Raw genomic sequence first — 26,396 nt, 5'->3', positions numbered from 1 at the left:
ACGACTGACAGCCAGGGCGATATGTCTATTACTACAGGCACTACTACTCCCATCATGGAACACTCTGTTGCATGCTGGGAGCAGTAGTACTATCTAAAAAATGTAAAAAAAAAAATATATATAGAAAAAAAAAGTGAAACACTTAAAAATTCATAAAAATTTTGTTATAAAAAATATAAATTTCGTCAAGTACATATTTTTTTCCATCTCTACTGCCTCTTTTTTTTTTTGGTACCCAACAAATTCTGGGTACCAAAAAAAAACCTGCCATGGTACAATTTCCACACAAATGAAAAAACGCCAGAAAAAACTGCAGAAAAAAACGCCAGATGCAGCAAATTGCACTGGTGTTTTTTTAGGCTTTTTCTTCAACCCAAAAAACGCAGGACAAAAAACTAAGTAGAAACTTAGCCGCAGAGTGATAAATCTTGGCCAATGATTATTTAATTCTTTACCCAGTTTGCAAAAATTTGCCACATCTCTCATCACATCCCACAGGACTGATCATTATCTTGTATAAAATACTATCACATTTGAGGAAGAGGGACAGACACTCCTATGAGGAAACAGAAAACCTAAATGTAAGGCTGTGGACTGGGATGGCTCATAGGATAACATGATCTCTAGATGTGACAACCCTGAAATCTGCATACAAAGTTTTAACCAGGTATCTAGATCCAAGCCAGTTTTTTATTGTATTTTTTTTCTGTGATCTTCTCAAAACTGTGGCAAAAATTGTGCTAATTAGGCAATTGCACAAATCATGGTGAAACAGTTTTCCCCTCATGGAAATATTTTTCTAAAAAAACACTGAATAAAAATCTAAATTACACGTAGTGTGAACTGACACGAATGAGCCTCAGACATATACGGGGAGATTTATCAAAACCTGGCCAGAGGAGAAGTCACCCAGTTGCCCATAGTAACCCATCAGCTCTCATTTTTAACAAGGCCTCTGCAAAATGGAAAAAAAACAAAAAAAAACACAATATGATTGGTTGCTATGGGCAACTTTTCATTTGCACAGGTTTTGATAAATTTCCCCCACAGTCTTCTGGATGCAAGATATAGACCAAAAACCAAGCAGTGTAAGCCTGTTAAGGCTGAGTTTGTGGGAGGGATGTGAGAGTATATAACGCCCCCTGCATACAGAGTGGACGTTTAATTTAACCACCAGTCGCAAGCAAAATTACTCACTGGCTAGTGTTTTACAAAACTGAGTTTTTAGGCTCATTGTAGCGCATTTTTCTGCCCTCATAAGTGCATACCACATACCTATATTAAAGCAGTCTACTATTTTGTATATGTAAATCTGTAAAAAGTCTAGATACTGGGAAAGTCCAGGCAAAAGTAATGACCTACAAATAAGTAGTGTGCTTTTTTTGTACCTGTTAATCTGAAACAAACCTACATACAGTGAAAGGTCAGGGAATAGTAACCACTGGCTGGTGTGTTACGAAAATGTTTTCCAAGTGTACTATAGAGCCTTTTTTTTTCTGTCATATGTGCATACCACATAGCTACATCTAAGTAGTGTACTTTTTAGAACCTGTTAATCTGCAACAAGCCCACATACAGTGAAAGGCGTGTAGCGAAGCGTATTTTACTCCCCTTGTATGCGCACTAAGTATGTCATGCAGAGAAGTGCCAGGACGTGCTCAGAGGAGTGACAGAGGCCTAAATTTATGAGGCAGAGGTCGCAGCAGACTAGGGGCAAGTGGAAGCAAGAGTCGCAGTGAGAGACCTGAGCTCCCGGTATCAGCTACCAGTCGTGTCTCTACAGACAACCCATCTGTCGTTGTCGATTGGTTGATGCGGTCATCCACTTCATCACAAGTAACATCTGATACCCCCAGTCAACAGTCGGTGGGTTCCTTAGACACAACCCTCAGTTGGCATGGCCAGGGAGCAGTCCCTGTCCCCAAATTGCCTCTGTCCTATGCTGTTCCCACCCCTAAAGTAGTATCTTACACAGTGGGTTCAGCTCCACTATTCAGCTTGGAAGATGTATTAGACGACAGTCAGCAGCTACTGCCCAGCCAAGAAGTGGAGGAGACATCTGCTGCTTCCTATGCTAGGCGGGCAATTATTGATGAGGAGGGTGATGTGGGAGGTGGTGTTTCCAGCATTCAGGGTCCTGAGGACATCAGTGACGCGCAGACAGAACTCTATGATTAAGCCGATCGCACTTGGGAGCTGGGTGCAGAGGGGGCTTCATCATCATCATCAGCAGAAGAGGGTTGCAGGTTGCCCGTGAGGCAGCAGATGAGCCAGCAAGGTGGTAGCATGGTTGGCAGTCAGCATAGTGGCAGAAGTGGAAATTCCTTCCAGGAGGTAGTGGAACAGGGATTCCTGGAGACGGCGGCAGTAGCAGTCAATTATTGCGCACTGTTGGTAGTAAAATCAGATACTCTGTGGTCTGGCAATTTTTCATCAAGCATCCGGAGGAAGTTAACACAGTCACATGCAAGATATGTCAGCAGAAGGTGAAGCGTGGACAGGGTAGCAATGTTGGCACCACAGCCCTGCGTCAACATATGATGTGTCACCATAAAGCGGCCTGGGACAACAGATGTGGTGGTCCAGCCTGTCGCATCACCCAGTGGCACGCCACTCCCTCTTTCACTCAGCCAAGGGTCCACCACCTCAGGAGAAGGGAGCTGTGTGTAATACCCTCCTTCTGTTGCTCCAGATGCTTCTGCTCCTCCTACTTGTAGTCAGCCATTCTGCCAACAATGCATAGGCGAAGCCATGTCCAAGAGACAACAGTATGTGCCCACTCATCCAATGGCGCAGAGGCTGAATGTCCTCCTTTCCAAGTTGCTGGTGCTGCAGTCCCTCCCTTTTCAAGTGGTGGACTCTGCACCTTTCAGAGAATTGATGGCTTGTGCCGAGCCGAAGAGTCCCAAGCTGTCATCTCTTTGCGAAGAAGGCAGTACCAGCCCTGCATAATTTTGTACAAGGGAAGGTGTGTCAGTGCTTGAGCCTGTCGGTGTGTTCAAAAGTGCATGGCAGCGCCGACGTGTGGAGCTGTAACTACGGGCAGGGACAATACATGTCTTTTATGGCCCACTGGGTAAATGTGGTTCCTGTACAGCCACAACAGCATCTTGGACAGGTCACACCGCTTCCTCCTCCACGCTCTCTCAGGCAGTTGGTCCTGTGACAGTGTGCGACTCCCCCTCCTCATCCTCCACTGCACGTACATATCTCAGTGGCCCTTCAGCATACCATGATTACAGGGCATGGCGGTGTCACGCTGTTCTTCACATGGTTTGCCTTGGCAAAAAGTGTTGGAAACAATGGCTGGTCAGGGCAATGGAGCCTTTGCCCCAACATCGCACGGCCACATGAGCCCTGTGGGGGCTTGTTATATTTAGCCCTTTGTACCCACACGCCGGGGTCCGGGACACTAAAACTTGGGAGTTAAAAGTTTAATTTCAAAATCATTCATTTAAATTCCAAAATCTTAAAATTTAAATTAAAAAAAATCATACATTTCAATGGTAACCTTATACTTCAGCCAACTCCAGGCTGTGTCATTCAGGCAATATATGGTTTACTGATACTGCTGCTGGGTCTGGGACTGAAAATTTTGTTATGGTAGCACTAGCCATCCAAAATCTTCATTTTAAATTTCAGAAATTCTTGTATTTTTTCTTGGGGATTGTGAAGCCCTGGGGTCTCCTCATGCTTCAGCCAAAGGCTGTGTCACTCAGGCAATATATGGTTTACAGATACCGCTGCTGGGCCTGGGAATAAACATTTTGTTATGGTAGGTAGCACTAGCTATCCAAAATCTTCGGTTTAAATTTCTGAATTCATCTTTTAATCTTAGGGATTGTGAAGGCCTAAGGGATTGTCTACTTATGTTTCTGCCAACTCCTGGCTGTGCCATTCAGCCACTATATGGTCTCCTCATGCTGCGTCATTGAGCCACTATATGGTCTCCTCATACTGATGCCACCTCCAGGCTCTGTCATTGTGCCGCTCAGCGGCAGTGATTCTAAAAGCGATGCCGGTAATCTGCAGGTTATTCTAAATAACAGTATTTCACTAACCCAGCACACTCCATATGCGTGTTAGAATACAGCAAAGTGTTCTATACCCCTATTGAGGCTCTCTGTAGGCCACAAATAGTTTTTAATATAGTTTTGCAGCGAATAAATTCGGATCGAAACAATTTTTTTTCGGAAAATTTGGCGAATCGGCCGAATCAAATCAAAAGTTCGCTCATCTCTAGTAATAGTCAAACAGTGAAGCTTTATTGATGATCATTCAGAATCACATAGGAACTAGCAGAAAAGCCAGAAAATTGGCAAGAACATATGGGCCTACCAAGGCCAACGTAACAAGAACATAGGTACAGATGCAGGAATTATACAATACATAGTCCACTGCAAACATATATGTAGAATCGATGGCGGTTGGCGGCGGTAACTCAGTCTCATATCATAGACAATAATAGAATACATGTAACTCTCTCAGTACATATTCATGCACTGACGGACACGAGAACAATATGCAGATGACAACCAAGGTTCCCAAAGGGTATTAAACCTCTCTACCGTATCATCTCTGATCGCTAACAATTTTTCATTAATCATAATAGAGTTCACCCTCTCAATGACCCTAAATAAATCGAGTGTAGGTTTCTTCCAATGTGATGCTAAATAAATGCGAGCTGCCATCATAATATATTGTGCAAGTCTGAATTGTCGGTGGGACATCCCCGGGGGCCGAAGACCCAGCAAACAAAAGGAAGGGGGTTCTGGGAGCCCGGGTCCCCAGCAATGAAACCACGAGGTCCAGAACTCCAGCCCAGTAGCCCACTACCACTGGGCAGGACCACCACACATGGTACATGGTCCCAAGATGGCCACAGCCTCGGAAGCAAAGCGGGGATATGTTAGGACAAAAGGCATGAAGGCGAGTTGGGACCATGTATGTACGATGTAATACCTTCAATGCAGTTTCCATTAGGGGAATCTGCCAACTGCCCTTACTCAAAGTCTCGCAACAATCATGCCATTGGGCAGGTGTTAACAGTATATGCAAGTCAGCTTCCCACGCCACCATGAACGGGAGCTTACTATCTGCTATAGAAGCATTGAGGTGGGCGTACAACAAGGAGAGCAGTCCAGTCGCCAATGGCCTATAGATGATAAAAGCTTCATAGAAAGTCGGCTTCGGGATCTGGGATACGGCAACCTGAGACCATATGAAAGAAAAAATCTGATAAGCTCTAAACACCTCGGTGGGGGGCAAGTCTAGTCTGTTAGTCAGAGAGGTGAGAGTGTGGAAAGTACGGTTGTCTATAAAGACATAGTCAGTTTCCTGTCAATCCACCATTGAAAGGTCTGCCGAGAGAGTCCAGGAGGAAAAAGATGGTTAGAAAATATAGGGGTCATAGGGGTATAGTGAGATTGGAGTTTGAATTTAAAGCGAACCTGACGCCAGAGTGCAAGGGAATACAAGACCATGCGGGCAGAGCTGGGGACTTTACAAGCTACGGACCAGTGCTCCACATTAGGGCTTCATAGGAAAGTGGTGACAGTAAGGCGTTCTCCAGTCGTGTCCACCTGGGTGCCCCAGGACCGGCATTAACCAGCGCCAATTGGGCCAGTCTCGCAGAATAATGATATTTGAGGAAGTGAGGTACAGATAAACCTCCTACCTTTTTATGATAATGCATGAGTGCCCGGGAAATACAGGACCGCTTACCTGCCCAGACATAAGTAAATGTATCGCGTTGTAATGCCTCCAGTTCCCTACGCACGATGGGGATGGGCAGTTAGCGAAAAAGATATAAAAGTTTAGGCAAAATTACCATTTTTACAACATTCACTCTGCCCAGCCATGACACGTAGGGAAAGGCCCAGCGACTCAAATCTGATCTAATAGATTGGAATACCCGGGGATAGTTAGCTCTGTACAAGGAGCGCAGGGACGGGGTTAGGGTTATGCCAAGATAAGGTAACCCTCCGTGGAATCACGGAAACGAAAAGTGAGTGATATAGATTGTCTGACAGGAGGGGGAACCCCACAGTACATTATTTCTGACTTCACCTGGAGGAGGTTGGGAAGGGAGACAAGAGGGTTAGTCAGTGTCAACAAGAGATCATCTGCAAACAAGTTCACCTTATATGCCCAGGTGCCCACTGTCATGCCTGTAATATCAGGGTGCTCCCTGATCAATTGGGCTAACGGCTCCATCACGAGTGCAAAAAGGGCTGGTGACAGTGGGCATCCCTGCCGAGTCCCCCGTCTCACTGATATCGGGCGTGGGTCAGTAGTGGGCAATTTTAAATAGGCAGTCAGGGTAGAGTATAGTTTGGAAAGGACATGTATAAATGGGCCTGCAAATCCAAAACTAGTGAGTGTGGCAAACCGATAGTCCCAAGAGACGCAATCAAATGCCTTCTCCATATCCAAGGCCAGAACTACCAAAGGTGTCGAGGAAGTTTCAGCTAGGTGCACCTGGTCCAGGACTTTCCTAATGTTATCAGGTGCCTGTCTACCAGGTACGAAACCTACCTGGTCCTGATGGACTAGGCCAGGGAGATAGGGGTTGAGTCGTGCCACCAAGATGGATGTCAAGAGCTTGGCATCCACATTGAGGAGCGATATAGGTCGGTAATTTACTACACTCAAGGGGTCCCTGTTCGGTTTGGGGAGAACTGTCACCATTGCGTCAAGGAATTCCCTTGGAGGATCCGAACCAGAGCGGAGGCTATTAAAGAAGTGCAAGAGATGTGGGGCTAAACTAGTAGCAAACTTCTTATAGTAGGAGGCTGTAAAGCCGTCCGGTCCATGAGATTTGCCCTGTTTGGCACGGGAGATAGCGCCCAGCACCTCCTCCAGAGTAAATGGAGCATTCAAAGCTTCCCTGGCGTCAGGGGAAAGGGTTGGAAGGGATACAGAATCTAAGAAAGAGGAAAGAGAAGAGGGGTCCGGTCGGTCAGCGTCCGTCGCAGTATAAAGACGTGTATAGTACGTGTGAAAGGCATCGTAAATTTTGTCCGGGTGCGAAGTCCGGAGACCAGGTCGCAACTGTAAGCTATGGACTCTATTAAAAGACATCGTTTTACGTAACATTGCTGCCAAGAGTCTGTAAGGCTTATTGGCAAATTCATAGTAAGTGGCTTTAGTCCATCGTATTGCCTTCTCCACTTTAGTAGAGAGAAGGGCGTCTAGTTGCGACCTGGTCTCCCTCAAAGCCTGGAAAAGGTAGGGAGAGGGGTCCTGTTGGTGTGCATAAGTCAGTCTTTGTAATTTTGCCTCCAATGCTGTCTGCTGGTTAGTACGGTCCCTCTTGATGCCACTAGCCAAAGCAATGATCCGGTGCATTGCCGTAGAATGAGATTTGCCATAGAATGAGATGGTCCGCCTCCATCACATCCTATTGGCTCTCTCTTGTGACGTGACATATTTAAACGTCACGCATCGATGCGCACAGCAGTGTCAGTTTGGCTATCACAGGGAGAGGATCTCCTCACCCTGTGATAGCTGAAGCTGTACGGAGCTCTCATGGCCTCTGTGGCCTGACAGAAGTTCACACATGTACCCAGCTCATACGGCTGCCTCATATACATTTACTGTTGATCCACAGCGCTATCGGGATCCCGATGCCCGATGGCGCTGTCATCAGTGTGCGTACCCGCGAGCGCCCCACGCCCGCAGCTCTACTCCCCGTCCTCCACCCCCCGCAGCTCTACTCCCCGTCCCGTTAACGCTCAGGGAGCGGGGAACAGAAAGTAGAGCATCGGGCGCAGGTCAAGTTATTCGCGTAGTGCTGCGCATGCGCAGTACTACTTTACCTGCGCCCGATGCTCTACTTTCTGTTCCCCGCTCCCTGAGCGTTAACGGGATGGGGAGTAGAGCTGCGGGGGACGCGGAGTACAGCTGCGGGCGTGGGGCGCTCGCGGGGACGCACACTGATAACAGCGCCATCGGGCGTAGGAATCCCCATAGCGCTGTGGATCGCTCCCTGAGCGTTCACAGGGGACGGGGAGTAGAGCTGCGGGGGACGGGGTGTAGAGCTGCGTAGGACGGGGAGAAGAGCTGCGGGGGACAGGGAGTAGAGATGCGGGGGACGGGGTGTAGAGCTGCGTAGGACGGGGAGAAGAGCTGCGGGGGGGCGGGGGACGGGGAATAGAGCTGCGGGGGGCGGGGAATAGAGCTGCGGGGGACGGGGAGTACAGCTGCGTGGGACGGGGAGTACAGCTGCGGGCGTAGGGCGCTCGCGGGGACGCACACTGATGACAGCGCCATCGGGCATAGGGATCCCGATAGCGCTGTGGATCAACAGTACATGTAATAATAGAGTAAGTGTATATGAGGCAGCCGTATGAGCTGCGTACATGTCTGAACTTCTGTCGGGCCACAGAGGTCATGAGAGCTCCGTACAGCTTCAGCTATCACAGGGAGAGGAGACCCTCTCCCTGTGATAGCCAAACTGACACTACTGTGCGCATCGATGCGTGACGTTTAAATATGTCACGTGACAAGAGTGAGCCAATAGGATGTGATGGAGGCGGACCATCTCATTCTATGGCAAATCTCATTCCACGGCAATGCACCGGCCCCTCATATAAGATTTGTGTGCCAGCCACGTCCAAGAGGGTGCCGAAGTAGGTCCAGCATTGGAGGCAAAATAATTAGTCAGATCATCCTGCAGTTGACGCTGTAGTCTAGGCATGGTAAGCAATGCCTCGTTCAGTCTCCACCGAAATGGGTAAGTGGAACGAGGCTGGAAATCGAAGGAGGCATGCACCATGTCATGATCAGACCAGGGTGACGGGATATGACGTGCATAAAGGAGATGAGGCAGAATGTTAGTGGTGGTCAACACCCAATCAATTCTAGAATAATTTTTGTGCATAGGAGAGTAATACGTGTAACCCCTGGAAGTCCCGTTATGCTCTCTCCATACATCAGCTAATGAGAGCATAGCAAAAAGGTTCTGTAACCATTTCTGTTGGGAGCCAGATCTTCAAAGCGGGGTCTGTGAGGATCGGTCGAGCCGTCCATTATAAACCATATTAAAGTCACCTGCCCAAATCAGCTCGTCAAAGACCAGGCTCCCAAGCTTCTTGCACAACATACCAAAAAATGTTAAAGGTCTATCCGTAGGGGAGTAAGAATTTACTATACATAAAGTTCTGCCATAGAGCGAACCCAACAGGATCAGATATCTCCCCCCTGTATCCTTATATTCAATAGTATATGGGAAGGAATTGTGGAGCAAGATCATCACTCCCCTACATTTGGACTGAAAGGAGGAGTGATAGGAACGAGTGTAGGAGCGGTGGTAAAAGGCGGGGGTAGAAGTCGTGGAAAAATGTGTCTCCTGGAGGCATAACATCTTAGGACGATGTTTAGTATAGTCCATGAACGCCTTCCTCCGTTTCATAGGAGAGTTAAGTCCTCTGACGTTGTGTGATAGCAATTTAACCATGACTAACTATGAATAGAGTGCTAAGTAGTACGTTACCCCTGGCCCACACAGCAGTATACTCAAGAGCATCTAGACTGGTCGCCGCCGCCGCCGCCACCGCCACATCAGCCAATCTGCAGCAAAGTGAACCAGCACTGTACCTAAAAACAAGAAATAAACACAAAAAAACAAAACAAAACATTAGGACTGCATTTGGGGCAGTCCGCAGAACAGGAAAGGCGGACAGGGTTAATAGAGCGCCCGCCGTACTTCCTGACTCTGTGTACAGGGATGGAGAGGCACAATAGTCCGTCCACGGTATCGCCATCGGTGCTATGAGTCCCAGGAACAACAGTCTTAATAAACAATACCAGTCCTCCAAAAATAGAGCTTCCCAGTCTAGGGTGCAAGTAAGGCGTCCATTTGAGAAATGAAGGGATTCCGGTGTCTCACACAACAACGAGGTAGTCCCGCAGATGAAAAGTGGGTCACCCAGCCCAATAGAGAGATCTCAGTGAGGGGTACAGGTCAGCGGGGAGATGTCGGGGCTGCCCGCGTGTGCAGAGGTGAATTGTTGCCCCCCCCCCCCCCCCGGTCTACACACGATCCACCCGTTTAGCTCGTTGAGGCTGGGGGGGGGGTTGGGAGTTCCGACAGCACAATGTGCTCCAGGCTCAGCGCTTCTTTGGCTTCGGATAAGGTGCGCACAGTATGCGTGCGATTATTGACCCGGAAAACCAGGGAGAAGGGGAATCCCCATCGGTAACGGACCCCCTCCCTCTGAAGTGCAATTGTCACTGGGCGAAAGTCCCGGCATTTAGCCAAAGTGGAAGGAGCTAAGTCAGAATAAATGCGTACCGACTCTGGAACCCCCGGGAGAGATGGAGTGTTTCTAGCCGCCTGGAATAATGTCTCTCACCTCGGAATAATGTAGTTTCAGGATCACATCACGAGGTGAGTCCGGGTTCTTTGGGCGCGCCAGGGCCCTGTGGATCCGATCGAAGCGGAGCATCTCTGGTTCCAATTGAGGAGCAAGGGCGTAGAACAGGGTAGAGATCGCCTTTGATATATCAGTCACCTCCTCTGGTAGCCCGCGGATCCTGAGGTTGGCCCTTCTAGAGCGGTTTACAAGGTCCTCGAGTTTCAGCTCGAGGGCCTGCAGCGGTTCGGTGTGATCCTCGATCTTGCGGCGATCAGTCTGCGCAGCCTCCGCGAGGTCATAAATACGGGTCTCTGTGTCCGCCACCCTCTGGCCCAGATCCCTTAACTGCGAAGAGAGGTCAGTAACCTCCTTGGCAAGCTCCGTCTGGAAAAGCTTCTTAATGGTCTGGAACATGGCCGTAGGTGAGAGAGCAGCGGCATCATGGGACTCGTCCTCAGAATTCTCAGTAGGCAAGTCACTGCGGGAGGCCGCCATCTTAGAGCGCGAGGTCGCTTGAAAGATATCCGGGATAGACTGGGATAGCCTTTGTGAGTGCGTCTTCCGACCTTTGTGCTGGGATCGTGGCATATTCTCCCTGCAGAAGGAGCCGATCCCGGTGCAAAGGAGCCTGAAATAGGCGCTTAGAGAGGCTAGAACACCACGGTCGGCACGGAGCTCACACTACTTCCGTCCTTCCTCGTGAGCCGCGCGCATGCGCCCATCTCTAGTAATAAGCTCTATTTAACACTCTTTACCATTGGCCTACTTCTGTTTAGTAGGTATATTGCAATGGGGACATGCGCTCATACTGCACGTACACTCATAGCATTTATGTTGCACATACACCCACTGCATTTACACTGCTCGTACACTCATAGCATTTATACTACATGCACGCTCATAGCATCTATATGGCATGCACACTCACACAGACTGCATGCATGCTCTTAGCATTTTTCTGCACGTACACTAACTGCATTCATACTGCTGGTATGCTCATAGTATTTATACTGCACATGCGCTCATAGCAGTCACTGTATGTACGCTCAAAGCATTTATACTGCTTGTACGCTCACTGCATTCATACTGCTTGTACGCTCACTGCATTCATACTGCTCGTACGTTCATAGTTTTATACTGCACATACGTTTAAGCAGTTATTCTGTTCGTACATTCACAGCATTTATTCTGCATATATGTTAATAGCAGTTATACTGCACTTTGCTCATAGTATTCATACTGCATTTACGCCCATAGCATGATACTGCACATAGGCTAATAGCATTTATACTGCTCTTACACTCATAGTAGTTATACTGCACTTACGCACGTAGTTATTCTATTTGTATGTTTATACTGCACGTACACTCACAGCACTTACACGGCTAGTAAGCTCTCAGTATTCATTCTGCATTCTACACTAATAGCATTTATACTACACATTGCTCATAGTATTCATACTGCATTTTTTGACCAAAGCATTACAGCATACATGCGCATAGAATTTATACTGCTCTTACATTCATAGTATTTATACTGCACTTACGCTCATAGCATTTATACTGCATTCACGTTTGTAACATTTATACGGCACATACGCTCGCAATATGTATACTGCACATATGTTTACAGCTTTTAAACTGCACTCACGCTCATAGGATTTATACTGCACTACGCTCTTATTATATTGCACATATGCTCATAGCTTTTATACTACACTACGCTCATAGCATTTATACTGCACTAATTGCTCATAGCATTTGTACGGCATGTACGCCCATAACATTTGTACTGTATGTACGCTTGTAGCACTATATTGCACGGCGGCTCAGTTTTATACAGCACATACGCTCTCGCAAATACGTCCATAGCTTGTATATCGCACATACGCCCACAGCAGTTCTTGGGCTGAAGTATGGTGGTACATAAGTGCATAGTTTTATATTAAAATACCACGAAAAATGTAGATAGATTCTCAAAGTATAGCAAAATTTTTATTAATGATACACAAATCACTTGTTAATACACACAATTATTAAAGGGGTACTCCAGCGCTTAGACATCTTATCCCTATCCAAAGGGATAAGATGCCTGACCGCGGGGGTCCCGCAACTGGGGACCCCCCGTGATCTTGCACGCCGCACCCTGTTTATAATCAGTCCCCGAAGCGTGTTCGCTCTGGGTCTGATTACTGTCGATCATGGGGCCGGAGCTTTGTGACATCAAGGCTCCGCCCCATGTGACGTCACGCTCCGCCCCCTCAATGCAAGCCTATGGGAGGGGGCGTGAAGTACCTTCATTATGTGCTACCACCTATACCATCCTAGAAAAAACGACCACCACGCCCAAGGGAGGATAATGATAAGAAAGTCGCTTAGAAGGGGATACAGAAAAATATAGTTCCATGTTATTGGTAGTGTTCATCTGTCAAATTATATAGTGGGGTCATAATGTCCCATAATAGTTAGGGTGCTCTTCCTTTCTTACCCCCCCCCCCCCCCAACCTGATAAATTTATCAGTTGGGCGGTGAATTATGGGTGGGGGTGGGTCCTCTAATTTCTTAATGTCACATGTATTATTAATCTGGTTGTTTTATTTCCACTTATTGCACAACAACATATGAGTAAAATGTGATGCACCACCAAAAAGCATGTCACTTTGTCACTTATAAAAGCTTAAATGACAATTTTTGTGAGTTAAACTCAGTGGCAAAGGAAGATTTTTTAGGACAGGCTAGTATGGTCAGTGCAAGAAGTACATTTGTTATCGAGATGTTTGAATTGTGTAATTTTATTTATTTATAAGTTTCCACTAGCAACCACACGTATTTTGACTACACAGTATCTCTATGCAGGCATAATGTTTTGTATTTTTACACTGTCACTTTAAGATTTATGGTTCAAACCACATTTAATTATATGTCAAAGTATTGCACTTTATCTCCGATATATTGTATATCCAATTCTATATTGCACTGATCTCTGATATAACATATCAAAACTTGTATAATTTATTATTAAGTGTTTAAGTTCACTTAGCTAGCATTGTCACTTTAAATATCGAGGATAACTGCCAAGCAAAATGAGAAGCTATGCATGATTTACCCTCCAGATATGTACTCCATCTATCAGAACATGTGCACACATCGGTGAGTAATAGTGTGAGCGCTATGGGCATTGGTGACCGTAGGCGCGCCGCGCATGATCCGGCGAATATTCTCCTGGCGCATGCGCAGTATCATGGGGAAGCGAATAGCCCGTGGCGAGATTCTCTGGCATCTTGCATGATGTGCGCCAAATCATGTGATTCCCGGAGTGGCGGGAGGAAGTCAGAGTGGGGTTCCGGAAATGAGATGTAGGTGGATGGTGTATAAAAGAAGCAGGATAGACAGATAGTGAGCCCCCTGAGGAAAGAGATGAAACAGCTGTAGGGGGTCGCGGAGGTACAGGAGTGCAGTCCCACATGGGTAAGACGTATTCCTTTTATTATACATGGCATTGAAACGTTCAGGTAGTTAATTGGTGAACTGTAGGGTGTTAATAGAGCAGATACTCCAGTTGTTTAGGCACAGGCCAGACCAGTGAGGCTGTTATTCACTAATGCACCTGCTATAGCACAAGCACTTTGTATTAATTGGCCATATATGTAACTGTATATAACTACTGCGCCAGTTACCCCCGCATCTTTGGGTACCTTTGCCTTTTTAATAATTGTATGTATTAACAAGTGATTTGTGTATCATTAATACAATTTTGCTATACTTTGAGAATCTTTTTTCATGGTATATTATATGTTGTTACTAGAGGATTCCATTATAATGGCAGGATAAGGGACAGGCTATTAGCTATGTATTTGTGTGGTCCTGAGAGACCTCTGTGTCTAATAGTTTTATATTAGTCACAAGCTCATAGCTTTTATGCCGGGAATATATTCATAGCTTTACAAAGTACTTATGCTCATAGTCATTTTGTTCATACGCCCATAACATATTGGTCATATGTAGGTAGCATATGGTTCATACAGTCGTAGCATTTAGACAGCACCTATGTTTGTAGGGTTCATACGGTACGTACGCTCACTTACATTTACTATACATAAGTTTGTTAGCATTCATACGGTACATATGCTCAGAGCATTATAAAAAAAATAAAAAAATACATTATATATATATATATATATATATAAAAAGGTAGACGCGGCACTCCAACTTTTAGTGAAATTCAAAAAGATCTACTCACACATCAGTGCAGGCGAAGTTTTGGCACAACAATAGAGCCTTTCTCAAGCTGACCAGCCATTTCTCATGCTTGAGAAAGGCTCTATTGTTGAGCCGAAACGTCGCCTGCACAGATGTGTGAATAAATCTTTTTGAATTTCACTACAAGTTGGAGTGCCGCTTCTACCTTTTTCTATATATTACGTAGGAACTGGTCTATTTGCGGAGCCGTGCACCCACGTGGATCTGGAATCCTTCACCACGGCGCTTCTCCATTCTATTTGGATATATATATATATATATATATATATATATATATATATATAAATAAAATGTTCATGGGTATAGCAGCATATGTAAGTATTCCATGCATTAGGATGTGTATACATTCATAGCATTGTTAGTGTGAAATGTTCTTGGCAACATGAACGGGATGCAAACGCTCATAGAATTACAGTATCATACGTTAATAGTGTATTCCTTCATTACACCCATAGTACGCATACAGTGCATTAGCATTTATTGCATGTTCACATTCATAGCATATACCGTATTTACGTTATCGCGTAGTATGTGCGTATGTTCACATTTATAATGTGCGGCATAGAGGATTTCAGTGTTTAGGTTATTATAACTGACTGCAGGAGGAGGCTAGACAATAGCATACCTGTTATGCCTGCTACGACTGCAGGGGGAGGCACTGCGTAATTATTATTATTGACACATTCAGAGCTATAATTTCATGACCCATAGGTGGTAGTATACCTGTTATATGCCTGCCACGCCTGCAGGGGGATGCACTGTGCATTGTTAAAAAAAAAGAACAGAGGCCTACTTGACACCCTTAACACGATCACAGCTTCTACCCCTCCCCCCATGCTTCTTAGGAGCGTTCATCACAGTAATCCCCAAAGAGGAGAAGGACCCCTTACTCTGCACGAGCTACCGACCCATCTCACTCCTTAATTCTGACACCAAATTATATGCAAAATTACTAGCTAACAGGTTAGCCCCGTATATGAGACTCCTAATTCACCCGGACCAAGTGGAATTAGTTAGAGGCCGTGAGGCCAGAGACAACACCCTTTGCACTTTCTGTGATCCAAGGTGCTTGTAAATGGAAGATACCCATGTTCCTCCTGTCCTTGGATGCAGAGAAAGCATTTGACCGGGTGGACTGGGACTTTATGAGATCCACTCTGAACCAAATACCAAATAGGCCTAGGCCCCTCCATGCTCTCTCTATATACGGGCCCCCAAGCCCAAATCAGGATAAACGGCCAACTATCGTCGCCATTCGATATCTGCAATGGCACACGACAAGGATGCCCTCTCTCCCCATTGCTCTAGGTCCTCTGTATGGAGCACCCTTCACCGGATGTGAAGGGTCTCTCCTTGTCCTCATGCCATAGCAAATGCACTGTTTGCGGCGATTACTTGTTAATGTACCTTTCCTCCTCGCTCATCTCTCTCCCCTCCCTATTGGCCAAAAGCGTTTCCCCCTTTAGCAATTATAAACTGAACATGTCAAAATATGAAGCCCTAAATATCACACTTCCTCCTTATGTAGTACAATTCCTCATACCCATTTAAATGGAAACCCACCTCCATAAATTATCAGGGTGTCCAGATCCCATCTAATTTATCTCATGCCTTCCGACTTAACTACCCCCCCCCCCCCCCGCTCCTTCAGACGATCCGTGCTGATTTATCTAAATGGGAGAGGAGGGACTTTTCCTGGTTGGGTCGAATTAACATTTAAAATGAACGTGCTCCCTCGGCTCCTCTACCTCTTCTCCTGCCTACCAGTTGTCCTCCCCGTCACTTTTCCGGAGAACTCACGACTACCCAATCCAGCTTCGTCTGGGCTCACAAAGTACCCCAGGCTAGCTAGACGCACACTGTTCAGACGAAAATGCGAGGGTGGGCTGGCGCTGCTTGACCTACACTCCTATTATCTGGCGACTGTCCTAACAGGAATCCTAGACTGCTTTCATCATCCTATTGACAAACAATGGATCGCGCTTGAATCTGAGACTGTGGGGTGCGACTTGAAAGCATTTGTGGAGTCCCCGTAGACCCCCACATCCCTCGAGTGCAGACGTGCTCCCGCCGGTTCTCTCTTCCATATATCTCCAAGTCCCTCTACAAATCCTGATGAGCCTTTTTCGTCCGAGATGGCCCGCTCATGCCCTTATTTGGCAACCCCGCCTTTCCTCTGACTCAGTACTGTCCATCTTTTCTAGGGTTCCACAGTAGAGACCACGTCACGCTCCGATTCCTCCTCACGGACACGTCACTAAAATCCCAAGGAGACATTCTAGAGGGAATCCCCCCTCCCCTATCCATATATACCAATACGCGCAGCTCCAACATTTTTACACAACAGACACACCCTCCATCTCCACCTCACTCAGTTCGAGACACTGTGTCTCTTACATACACCACTACCGTGCACCATAAGTGTGCTCTATCCACTAGTCATGCAAACCCACTCTCCCGCACCTGCCCCCTTCAGGGATAGTTGGGAGAAGGAGATAGGCCGACCGATCACAGAAACTGACTGGAAAACTGCCCTAGCCCGTTGCTATTCTACATCAATTTCATGCAAAGCCCAGGAAATTAATTTTAAGATTCTCTCGAGATGGTATCGGGTGCCAGCTTTACTTGCTACAATTTATCCGGGGACCTCTGATCTGTACTGGAGATGCTTTGCCGCACGAGGTACCATGCTCCACATCTGGCTGATGTGCCCCGTCTTATCGACCTTTTGGTCCAGGGTTATTTCCCTCATAACTCGCATAACTGCGGGATTTCTCCAATGTAGGCCCGAACCTTTACTATTCTCTATAATGCCCGAGGGGACACCGGGACCCTCTATGCGACTAGTCACCTTTATGCTCTTGGCAGCCAGGACAGTGATACCGAGACTATGGAAATCACACACCGCTCCTATTGTGTCGTCCTGGCTCCAAGAAGTTTCTTGACTGCATAGAATGGAGGAACTACTGGCAGAATCCCTGAGGCAAATCCATAAATTTACAATGACTTTGTCGCCCTGCATGACCTTTACATCCTCTGCGGCCTATGCCCAACTATACCGCGCTACCTAAAACACCAAGACTCCCCCGATGCCTCCCCTCGTAAGCCACTTCTGCCAACATAGCCTCATACCCCCCTTCTCAAAGACATGACTGTACCCATACCCCTTTCTCCTGCTGCTTGACATGACGGCTCTGGTGGCTAAGGGGGTCCCTAGTCTGTTCCGACTCGTTAGGTAAGTTTTCAGATCTATAACTTAAGTCCCACCCCAACTTCTCCCCTTCTATTCTTGCTTCTATCTTTACCTCTATAGCTCTTTCTGTCTTAACACCCATCTTATGCTTTGACTGTAGTTTCACCTGTGGATTATACCCCCAGCCATGAAACTGACCACATCTAACTAGACAACAAGGTAAGCCTATTCAGATCACGCCCGCACCCAGGCTCTCGCATACTTTTGCCCTATACTGAGAGCGCCGAGCATTCCCGGTTTCTATACTTGCCTAGAACCAGCTTTTTGTCCTTATTACGGTTCACCGGACCTGCTCCTGAATCTGTCATATTGTACAAAAGTGGCTGATCTTCCTAACATGGGCTACACCGTGAAACGTTCACTTGTTATTTCTGCATATTGTACAGTCAATGTTTATTTTAAGTTCTGATGTTGAAATTAAATAAACTATATTGAAAAAAATAAAAAGAACATAGGGAAAAAAAAAGGGGGGGGGGTCTCCAGCTCCACAAAAAATACAATATATGATTTTAATTCATGTTGCCTTTAAAATCCAAAAAACACAAAACAAAGTGCTCTGGTGAGTTAAAAACCGTCGTCCATTGACGCGTTTCGAATATTGTTAGGCATGGCCTAAGATCTGCTCACTCTGAATGATTTATATATACTGAGATGTTCACTCACATACAAACATTGCCCCACCTAAAACAGGTACAGTTCCTTCCAACTGGAAGGACTTATAGCAAAATGACCCAGAAGAAACAAACTTAGTGTATATTCAAAAAAGCAAAAAATAATGCAATGAAAATATAAAAAAAAAAAAAAAAAAAAAAAAATAAAAACACAATTTCAATATGTAATCAGAAAATGTAAAATGTGGTTAATAAATGTACCCCAAATTATTTCAGTAATTCATACCTAACGGATACCTTGTATCAAGAACTAGTATCCAATATGCTTCTCTTTTCAACAAAATCTGAGACCAGTCGCCACCTTCATGGGATGTGTATACACGCTCAATACAGCATACCTCCAATGAAGACAAGTCACCTTGATGTATTTCAGCTATGCGTTTAGTCAATCCAGACATGGACCTTGACATGAAAGACACACCATCTGAACTATGAAAATGTTCATAGATGAGTCTTTTGAATTTTCTTGTGGTGCAACTCACATCCTGCACATTACAACTTTTACACGTAACTAAATACACAATGGGGGAATTTATTATTGTATATAGAGCTGGTTTGTGTCTATTTTTTTTGAAGCAAAAAATATGCTTGTGTTTTTGCGTCTTTTGCACAAATTTTGATAGAATTCTTCATCGCCTTGTCTATGGTTAAGTTTACCGTAGAGGATTTTCTACTGTAGAATCGAATTTACTAACTGCTTGTTTTTTTTGCACAAAAATGCACAAGCGTTTTGCATAATGGGAACAGAGCCTTTCTGGCAGTGTGTTCCCAAACAGGGAGACTCCAGCTGTTGCTTAACTACAGCCCCCATGATGGGAGTTGTAGTTTAGCAACAATTGGAGGCTCCCTGTTTAGGAACATGCTGCATTATGTGCGCTCTTCCCAGGGGACAGAAAAAAATTTACTAATATATTTCTTGTTTTTCTTTTCTTCTCATTTCAGATACCTGAATGCGGAGGACGTCAGATTCGATGGACTGCGACGATGACCAGCGTTTTTTTTCATTTAAATAAAATTGTTAAGGAGGGCTGTGGGGGGAGTGTTGTTTTTAAACACATTTTTTTCAATGTGTCATGTTTTTTATAACTGAATTTTCAGGGTTAGTAGTGGAAGCTGTCATATAGACGGAATCCATTACTAAGAGTATAGCATACTTAAATTGAACAGACCAGGGAGAGTCCACTTCTTCTGTGCGCTTCAGGTGGGTGCAGGGGATCCAATCTCCGAGTAGCAATCAGGGGATCTGCGGCGGTCGGGGAGGGAGAATCCCCACTGGAGGAGAGCCTCAAAGCAGGCTTCAATAGAGATGCTAGCGTACATTTTATTCTGACGCAAAATCAGGATTTTTGTCAGGAAGCCCAAGCGGTACGGAATCTCCAGGCATCCGTTCCTGTGTGAGGGAATGAAGATTTCTCCTGGCTTAAAGTGTTGCTGCTGATAAAACAACAAAAAGCTGGATATCATCCTACGGTGCAGGTAAGGATTTACGTTTCCTCGAATACTGTAGTAGTAGGTCCTTGGTTTTCATAGAAGGTGTAGCGAGCAAGAACATCCCTCGGGAGGTCATCAGGTAGAGATTTAGGTGCTCTGTCAATGGTATGTTCAAACACCGCCAGATCAGATAAAAAGTGACGGGTCAGCTCTTTCACGTACTTGGCAAGCTGAGAATTAGGTACCGTCTCCGGAATGCCGCGGAATTTAATATTGTTACGTCTATTGCGGTCTTCAGAGTCCACCATCTTCTCCTGTACTGCAGTAACTTTATCGTCCAAAGCATTGTGAGCATCCACTAGGCCAGTTGTCTTCAACCTGCGGACCTCCAGATGTTGCAAAACTACAACTCCCAGCATGCCCAGACAGCCTGCTGGAAGTTGTAGTTTTGCAACATCTGGAGGTCCGCAGGTTGAAGACCACTGCACTAGGCCATTGTGGGCTGCAGCAAAAGAAGCCATTTTGGATTCAACATGTTTGACCTTACGGTCCAGGACCACAATTGAGCTCCCAATTGAGGTCCTAACCAAGCAGAGAGAAGTCCTTAAGCAGGGATGAACGGAGGAGCTGTAACATCTCTTTCAGCGCCGTTTCTGAGACCGCCTTATCCGAAGTCTGGTAGGAGGTCCCCTTCGTCTGGCCACTAGCCTCCCCATCAAGATCTGCATCCCAAGTATTGGCAACATCTGAGGTAAGTCTCTGTTTTTGCTTCACAGGCCTGACATAAGGAGATGAAGTAAAGTGGTATCTGAAGAAATCATCATCACCTTAGATTCCAGTGACATCCCCTGGGTGCAGAGGCAGCGTAAATTAGGGGTTTATACCAGTTTATTTTCACCTCCCACTAACAAAAGTTTGTCAATCACCTGTGGGGTGTTAAGTTTCACTGTACCCCTTGTTACATTCCTTGAGGGGTGTAGTTTCCCAAATAGTGTGCCATGTTTTTTTTTTTTTGCTGTTATGGCACCATGGGGGCTTCCTAAATGCAACATGCCCCTAAAAACTTTTCACATTTTTCACCACGAAATGATGCAAGTATCGATGAAGTGACAGTGGTCAGATTTGCAAAAAATGTTCTGGTACTTAAGGTTAAAATCGGCTACGCTCTTAAGGGGTTTAAGAAGTATCATGGACAAAAACACGTCACAGGGGGGTCCAAGCGCTGGCCCCTCCCCCCCACGTTCTACTGTGTGGAGCCCTGACTCTCCTCCACGCCCCCTCTGTATAGCTCTATGGGAGAGCCAAAGATTGCCGAATGGCTTTCCCATAGAGCTATATGGAGGGGGTGTACCCTGTAGATAGGGGATACGTTTTTGTCCACAATACTACTTCTTTAAGGACACAGCCCATTTTGGCCTTAAGGTTATAGCACATTTAATTTTTGTGTTTCGTTTTTTCCTCTTTGCCTTTTAAGACACTTTTTTTCATTCACAGACCCATGAGGGCTATTTTTTGCGTGACCAATTGTACTTAGTAATGACCTTTAATTTTATCACAAAATGTACAGTGCAGCAAAGAACTTATTCTGGGGGTGAATTGAAAAGAAAATTTTGTAACTTTAGGGGGGTCCTTTTAATGCAGTGCACTTTACGGTAAAAATGAAGTTATCACTCAGTAGGTCACTGATTAAAACTATATTCATGTTTACATAGATTTTCTATTGTACTGCTTTAACAGGGTGAACTTTACGGTAAAAAAAAAGTATATGTTTAAAATTACTGTTTTCAGACCCTATAACTTGTTTTTCCTTATACAGGGTTGTATGAGGGCTTATTTTTTGTGCCATGATCTGTAGTTTTTATCGGTACTACTTTTGTGCATATATGACTTTGATCACTTTTTATTCCATTTTTCTGGGATGTGATGTGACCAAATATTTGCTATTTTTTACTTTGTTTTTTCATGTTTACACTGTTTACTATATACAATTATTAACATTATGTTTTAATAGTTCAGATAAGGTAAAAGGGGGTGATTTTTATTAAGAAGGGCTTGTGTGTTTAAAAAACTTATACTTACATTTCTTAGGTCCCCACAGGGCATTGCCGTTCTCAGTAACTGACGAAGTACTCAGCTGTTGATAGCAGCCATCACTAAGTCTATGAAGCAAGTGCAGCACCTGAGCTCGCTTCAAAATTGGTATGACACTTAGGTATGCCACTGGTGCATTAAGTATCAGGGCACCAGGATGTACATTTACATCTTAACCCGTACAGGTACCTGTAGGCCCTGGGTTAGTGTTAACAATCTCTCAGCGCGTCAGGCCCGAGGCTGACATCACAATGGCACATGCGCAGATGACCCTCACGATCGAGGACGAACTGCGCATGCGCCAATCACCGGAGCTGATTCGCCGCAAGCAGCCCAATCAGCATCCAGCTTAGAAGAAGCTGAAAGTAAGTAGGTGCGCGCTTATGACGGCAGAATATTCATTAGCGCGGGAGGCGGGCACGAACGGAGTGAGGGGCAGGCCGGCCTCCCACACAACACCCTGCAGGGTGATGTATCGATGGCAAGATGGCGGCGGGAGAAAAAAAAAAGTGGTCAAGGCAAGCCAGCAAACTAAGGAATTAACCAGCTTCCGGGTCTGTTAAAAAAAAAAAACCACATATAGTAGCGTTAGCAACAGGAAAGAAAGCGTTAATGACATATAGCCACAGTACTAACAAAGAAGGTTAAAGCAGTGGAGAACCCCTTTAAATGTACGAACTTTCAAAATATGTTAATGATCCCGTACGGTGAATTAAACGTAAAAAATAAAAATAAAAGTCCAAAAATGCTGCTTTTTGTCACATTTTATTCAAATAAAATTTATAAAAAATTATCTAAAAGTTTTATATATGCAAATGTGGTATTGATAAAAAGTACAGATGACGGCGCAAAAAATTAGCCCCCATACCGCCCAATATACGGAAAAATTAAAATGTTATAGGTGGTCAAAATAGGGCGATTTTAGATTACTGATTTTGTACAAAAAGTTAGATTTTTTTTTAAGCGGTACAAAATATAAAAGTATCTAGCCATGGGTGGTATTTTAATCGTATTGACCCACAGAATAAAGAACACGTAATTTTTACCGTAAAGTGTACAGTGTGAAAACAAAACCCTCCAAAATTGTGGTTTTCATTTAAACTTCCTCCCTAAAAAAATATATATATTTTTGGGTTCGCCACACATTTTATGGTAAAAATGAGAGGTTTCATTACAAAGTACAATTGGTCACGCAAAAAACAAGCCCTTATATGGGTCTGTAGATGTAAATAAAAAAGAGTTATGGATTTTAGAAGGAGAGGAGGAAAAAATGAAAACGCAAAAATAAAATTGGCCTGGTCCTTAATGTTAAAATAGGCTTGGTCCTTAAGGGGTTAAAGGAAGAGGAGGAGGGAAAAAATGAAGAAAAAAAAAAAAAAAGGCCTGGTCCTTAAAAGGGGTACTCCGGGGAAGTTAAAAAAATAAAAATGCCCCAAAGCCACCACAATACCCGTTATGTGTCTATCCATGTGGTTTTGGCAGCTCCTTTGGCCCCTGATGTCTCCTAAATACTTCCCCCCCCCTTGTTTGCAGCACAGAACAACTCCCAGAAGTCAGTGCAGCTCTGTAATGGCTGCCAGCCAATTGCTTTCACTATCTGTGTGCATGCTGTGTTGTAAACAGTCAGCCTCACACACTACATGACTTCTCTTTCAGACTATCCTTTGCCCCAGCAATAAAACATGCTGTGCTCTGAATGGCAGCAGTCAGCAGAAAATGAGCAGGGCTGAGGAGAATCTTCAATGAGCTTCTCTCACGGCACACAGTGAGAGGAGGGTGAGGGGAGGTCTGGCTGTACAGCCAGAGCCCTAGACCAGACAGAATCACGTTATGTTGTCTTGAAGGGAGGGGTCTACTTTCACTGAGGAGACAGACTGGATCTGAAGAGGTTTTTCTCATACTCCTTACATGTAAGTAACAGCTGAAAGAGGAAAACTGCTTTATATAGCTAATAAATTCTATTTAGACAAATACATAGCTTTGCGAATAGGAAAGGATGGGCTATGGGTTTAGTTCCCCGGAGTACCCCTTTAAGGTCAAAATGGGCTTGGTGCTCAAGGGGTTAAAGGGGTACTCAAGTAGGAAAAAAACAAGTTTCAAATTGTTGTTGTAAATCACTTCTATTTAAAAACCTTAAGCATTCCAATAATTACTAGCTGCTGTATGCTCCAGAGAAAGTTGTGTAGTTCTTTTTAGCCTGTCCAGTGCTCTCTGCTGACACCTCTGTGTCCAGAGCAGGGGAGGTTTGCTATAGGGCTTTGCTCCTACCCTGTACAGTTCCTGACTGGGACAGAGGTGTCAGCAGAGAGCACTGTGGTCAGACTGTAAAGAACTACACAACTTCCTCTGGAGCATACAGCAGCTGATAAGTTCTGGAAGGCTAAAGGTTTTTAAATGCAAGTAATAATTTACAAATCTGTATAACTTTCTGGCACCAATTAATTTGAAAACTTTTTTTCCCCATTCCCTTTCTATAAGTTTAGCAATGTTATGAATAAAGACAGGGCTGGCTCAAGACATTGTGCTGTTTTGGTAGAAGAGTAAAATGCTTATATATTTAAAAAATGTTCTATTTGGAAATGTTCTTGCGCCTTGGGTGGTGGTGGTGGGGGGGGGCATTGGCGCGAGGGGGTTCTGGTGGCGACCTACCGTTTACCTCCATCCGCCGGTGTCCAAAGCTGCCACCTTTGACCTCTTATGTCGAATCTTCTCAGGGCAGCAGTTTGCCTCCCCTTTGAAGGTGCTCCCTGGGTCCAATAGACTCAGTGGAACTCATTGTAGGACTGGCACTAGATAAGGAAGACTTTGCTCTTCTTAGGGGCAAGCCGCTCAAACAGCCTATCTAGAGTGGTCTGCAGCTCTCTATTCTCCTCCAGCTCCACAGGCTCTTAATGCCTTAACCAGGAATTATACATTCTCCACCAGAAAGAGAAGATTTCCAGAAAGATCTTTACAGAAAGAAGCAACCAATACACCTTCTAAATCACAGTCTTCCCCTATTTCTGTTTTCTTACTCTGCAAGTTCCCCATAAATAAAGGAGTATAACATGAGGACTTAGTTTCTGCGATGGCTATTGATTGTGGCATGTAGAGAACTATACCTGGTAAGACCAGTATATGGAGGGTTAAATTTGTATGCTTATTTCCAATAGATTCCCTTTTGGGAATCCAAAAAAAACCTAATTTCCCATATACTACTTATTATGATTAAAATCCCATAAGCTTTATTATTTTCTACACATATATATTAAAATCAAACAGCGCCGTTTGCTCCAGTTATCCTTTGATTATTAGATTCTCAATGCAGACTTCTCTGCTAGTTTTGCTTCTTGTTTGTGAATGAACTGTCCTGTATGCCTGCAGGTCATACAGGGTTAATGCTTAGGAGCAGAAGCGCTGCCATGGTTAAAATATCCACTCTGCCCCCCTCAACATGTTTCGCTACAACGTAGCGTTATCAAGAGGTAGCGGGCAACTCCAGAATCAGACAAGTCCAGTCCCAGCAGTTGCCAGTAAGTGTCTGCTGTAAGATAGTGACCACCCAACATGTACCGGTGTGGTCACTAAGTGGTTAAAATAATTCCCTTACAATCTACAATTTTGTCCCCTCTGTAGGCCTAAGGAACACCGTGACTTCACATTCCTTAATGTTGCAGATACGCATGTCAGGCCATTTAACAGCTATTTTTTACATGTCAGTCCTATGTAAGTGTCTAGATGTGTTCTCTATGAGGACAATTTTTAGCTAATTCACTAAAAAAGCAGTTGTAAGTTGACCGCTTGTAGCTAGCTACCTGTTAATGGACTGCAAGCACGCAAGTGAAACAGCCAAATAATGCAATATATGTGTTTTACAGATCATAAGGTGTAGCTGTCCATGAAGTGCAGCAGTAGAAATCCAGTTACTACCCAACTTGTCATAGTGCATAGACAAACTTTTGTATACAGTAATATCCAACTTCTAATAATTTAAAAAGTGCATTACAGATCTAGCTATAAGACATTTTCACTAAAGCAATATTAATACCATGCTTCACTAGATTTATCAAATAGAAAAAAAAAGAAAAATCAAACACAGATCAATGTATTTTTTGTTTAATTTATTTATGAACATTATCTCTGAGGGACAAGAGCATTTCTGGCCTTCTTCTGTACATGCAATTGTAGAAAATAACATTTTTACTGTGTTGTATTCTGAAGGAAGTTGTATACAGCTGAATGATTGAACCGCAAAAGGGCAGCGCAGTGCAAAGGCAGCACCAGCACTGCCAAAACAATATGTACATAAACAAGTGGAAAATAAAAAGGAATAAAAAAATTACATTGTTAC

The 26,396-nt window shown here is 44.7% G+C and overlaps 1 long non-coding RNA gene across 2 annotated transcripts in view; it reads left to right on the top strand.

The window, feature by feature from the left end:
• The window catches only part of LOC130276535 (uncharacterized), a 43,735-nt gene extending 23,441 nt beyond the window's left edge, over nucleotides 1–20,294 (top strand). For both annotated transcript variants that reach the window (XR_008845158.1, XR_008845157.1), the window contains exon 3: nucleotides 19,487–20,294. This is a non-coding gene — a long non-coding RNA (uncharacterized LOC130276535). The remainder of the gene's footprint in view (nucleotides 1–19,486) is intronic.
• The last annotated feature ends 6,102 nt before the right edge of the window (nucleotides 20,295–26,396 follow it).

This window comes from Hyla sarda, chromosome 6, assembly GCF_029499605.1.
Source record: "Hyla sarda isolate aHylSar1 chromosome 6, aHylSar1.hap1, whole genome shotgun sequence".
NCBI lineage: Eukaryota > Metazoa > Chordata > Amphibia > Anura > Hylidae > Hyla > Hyla sarda.
The sequence above is the reverse complement of the archived record's forward strand: the minus strand, read 5'-3'. Positions and strand labels throughout refer to the sequence as shown.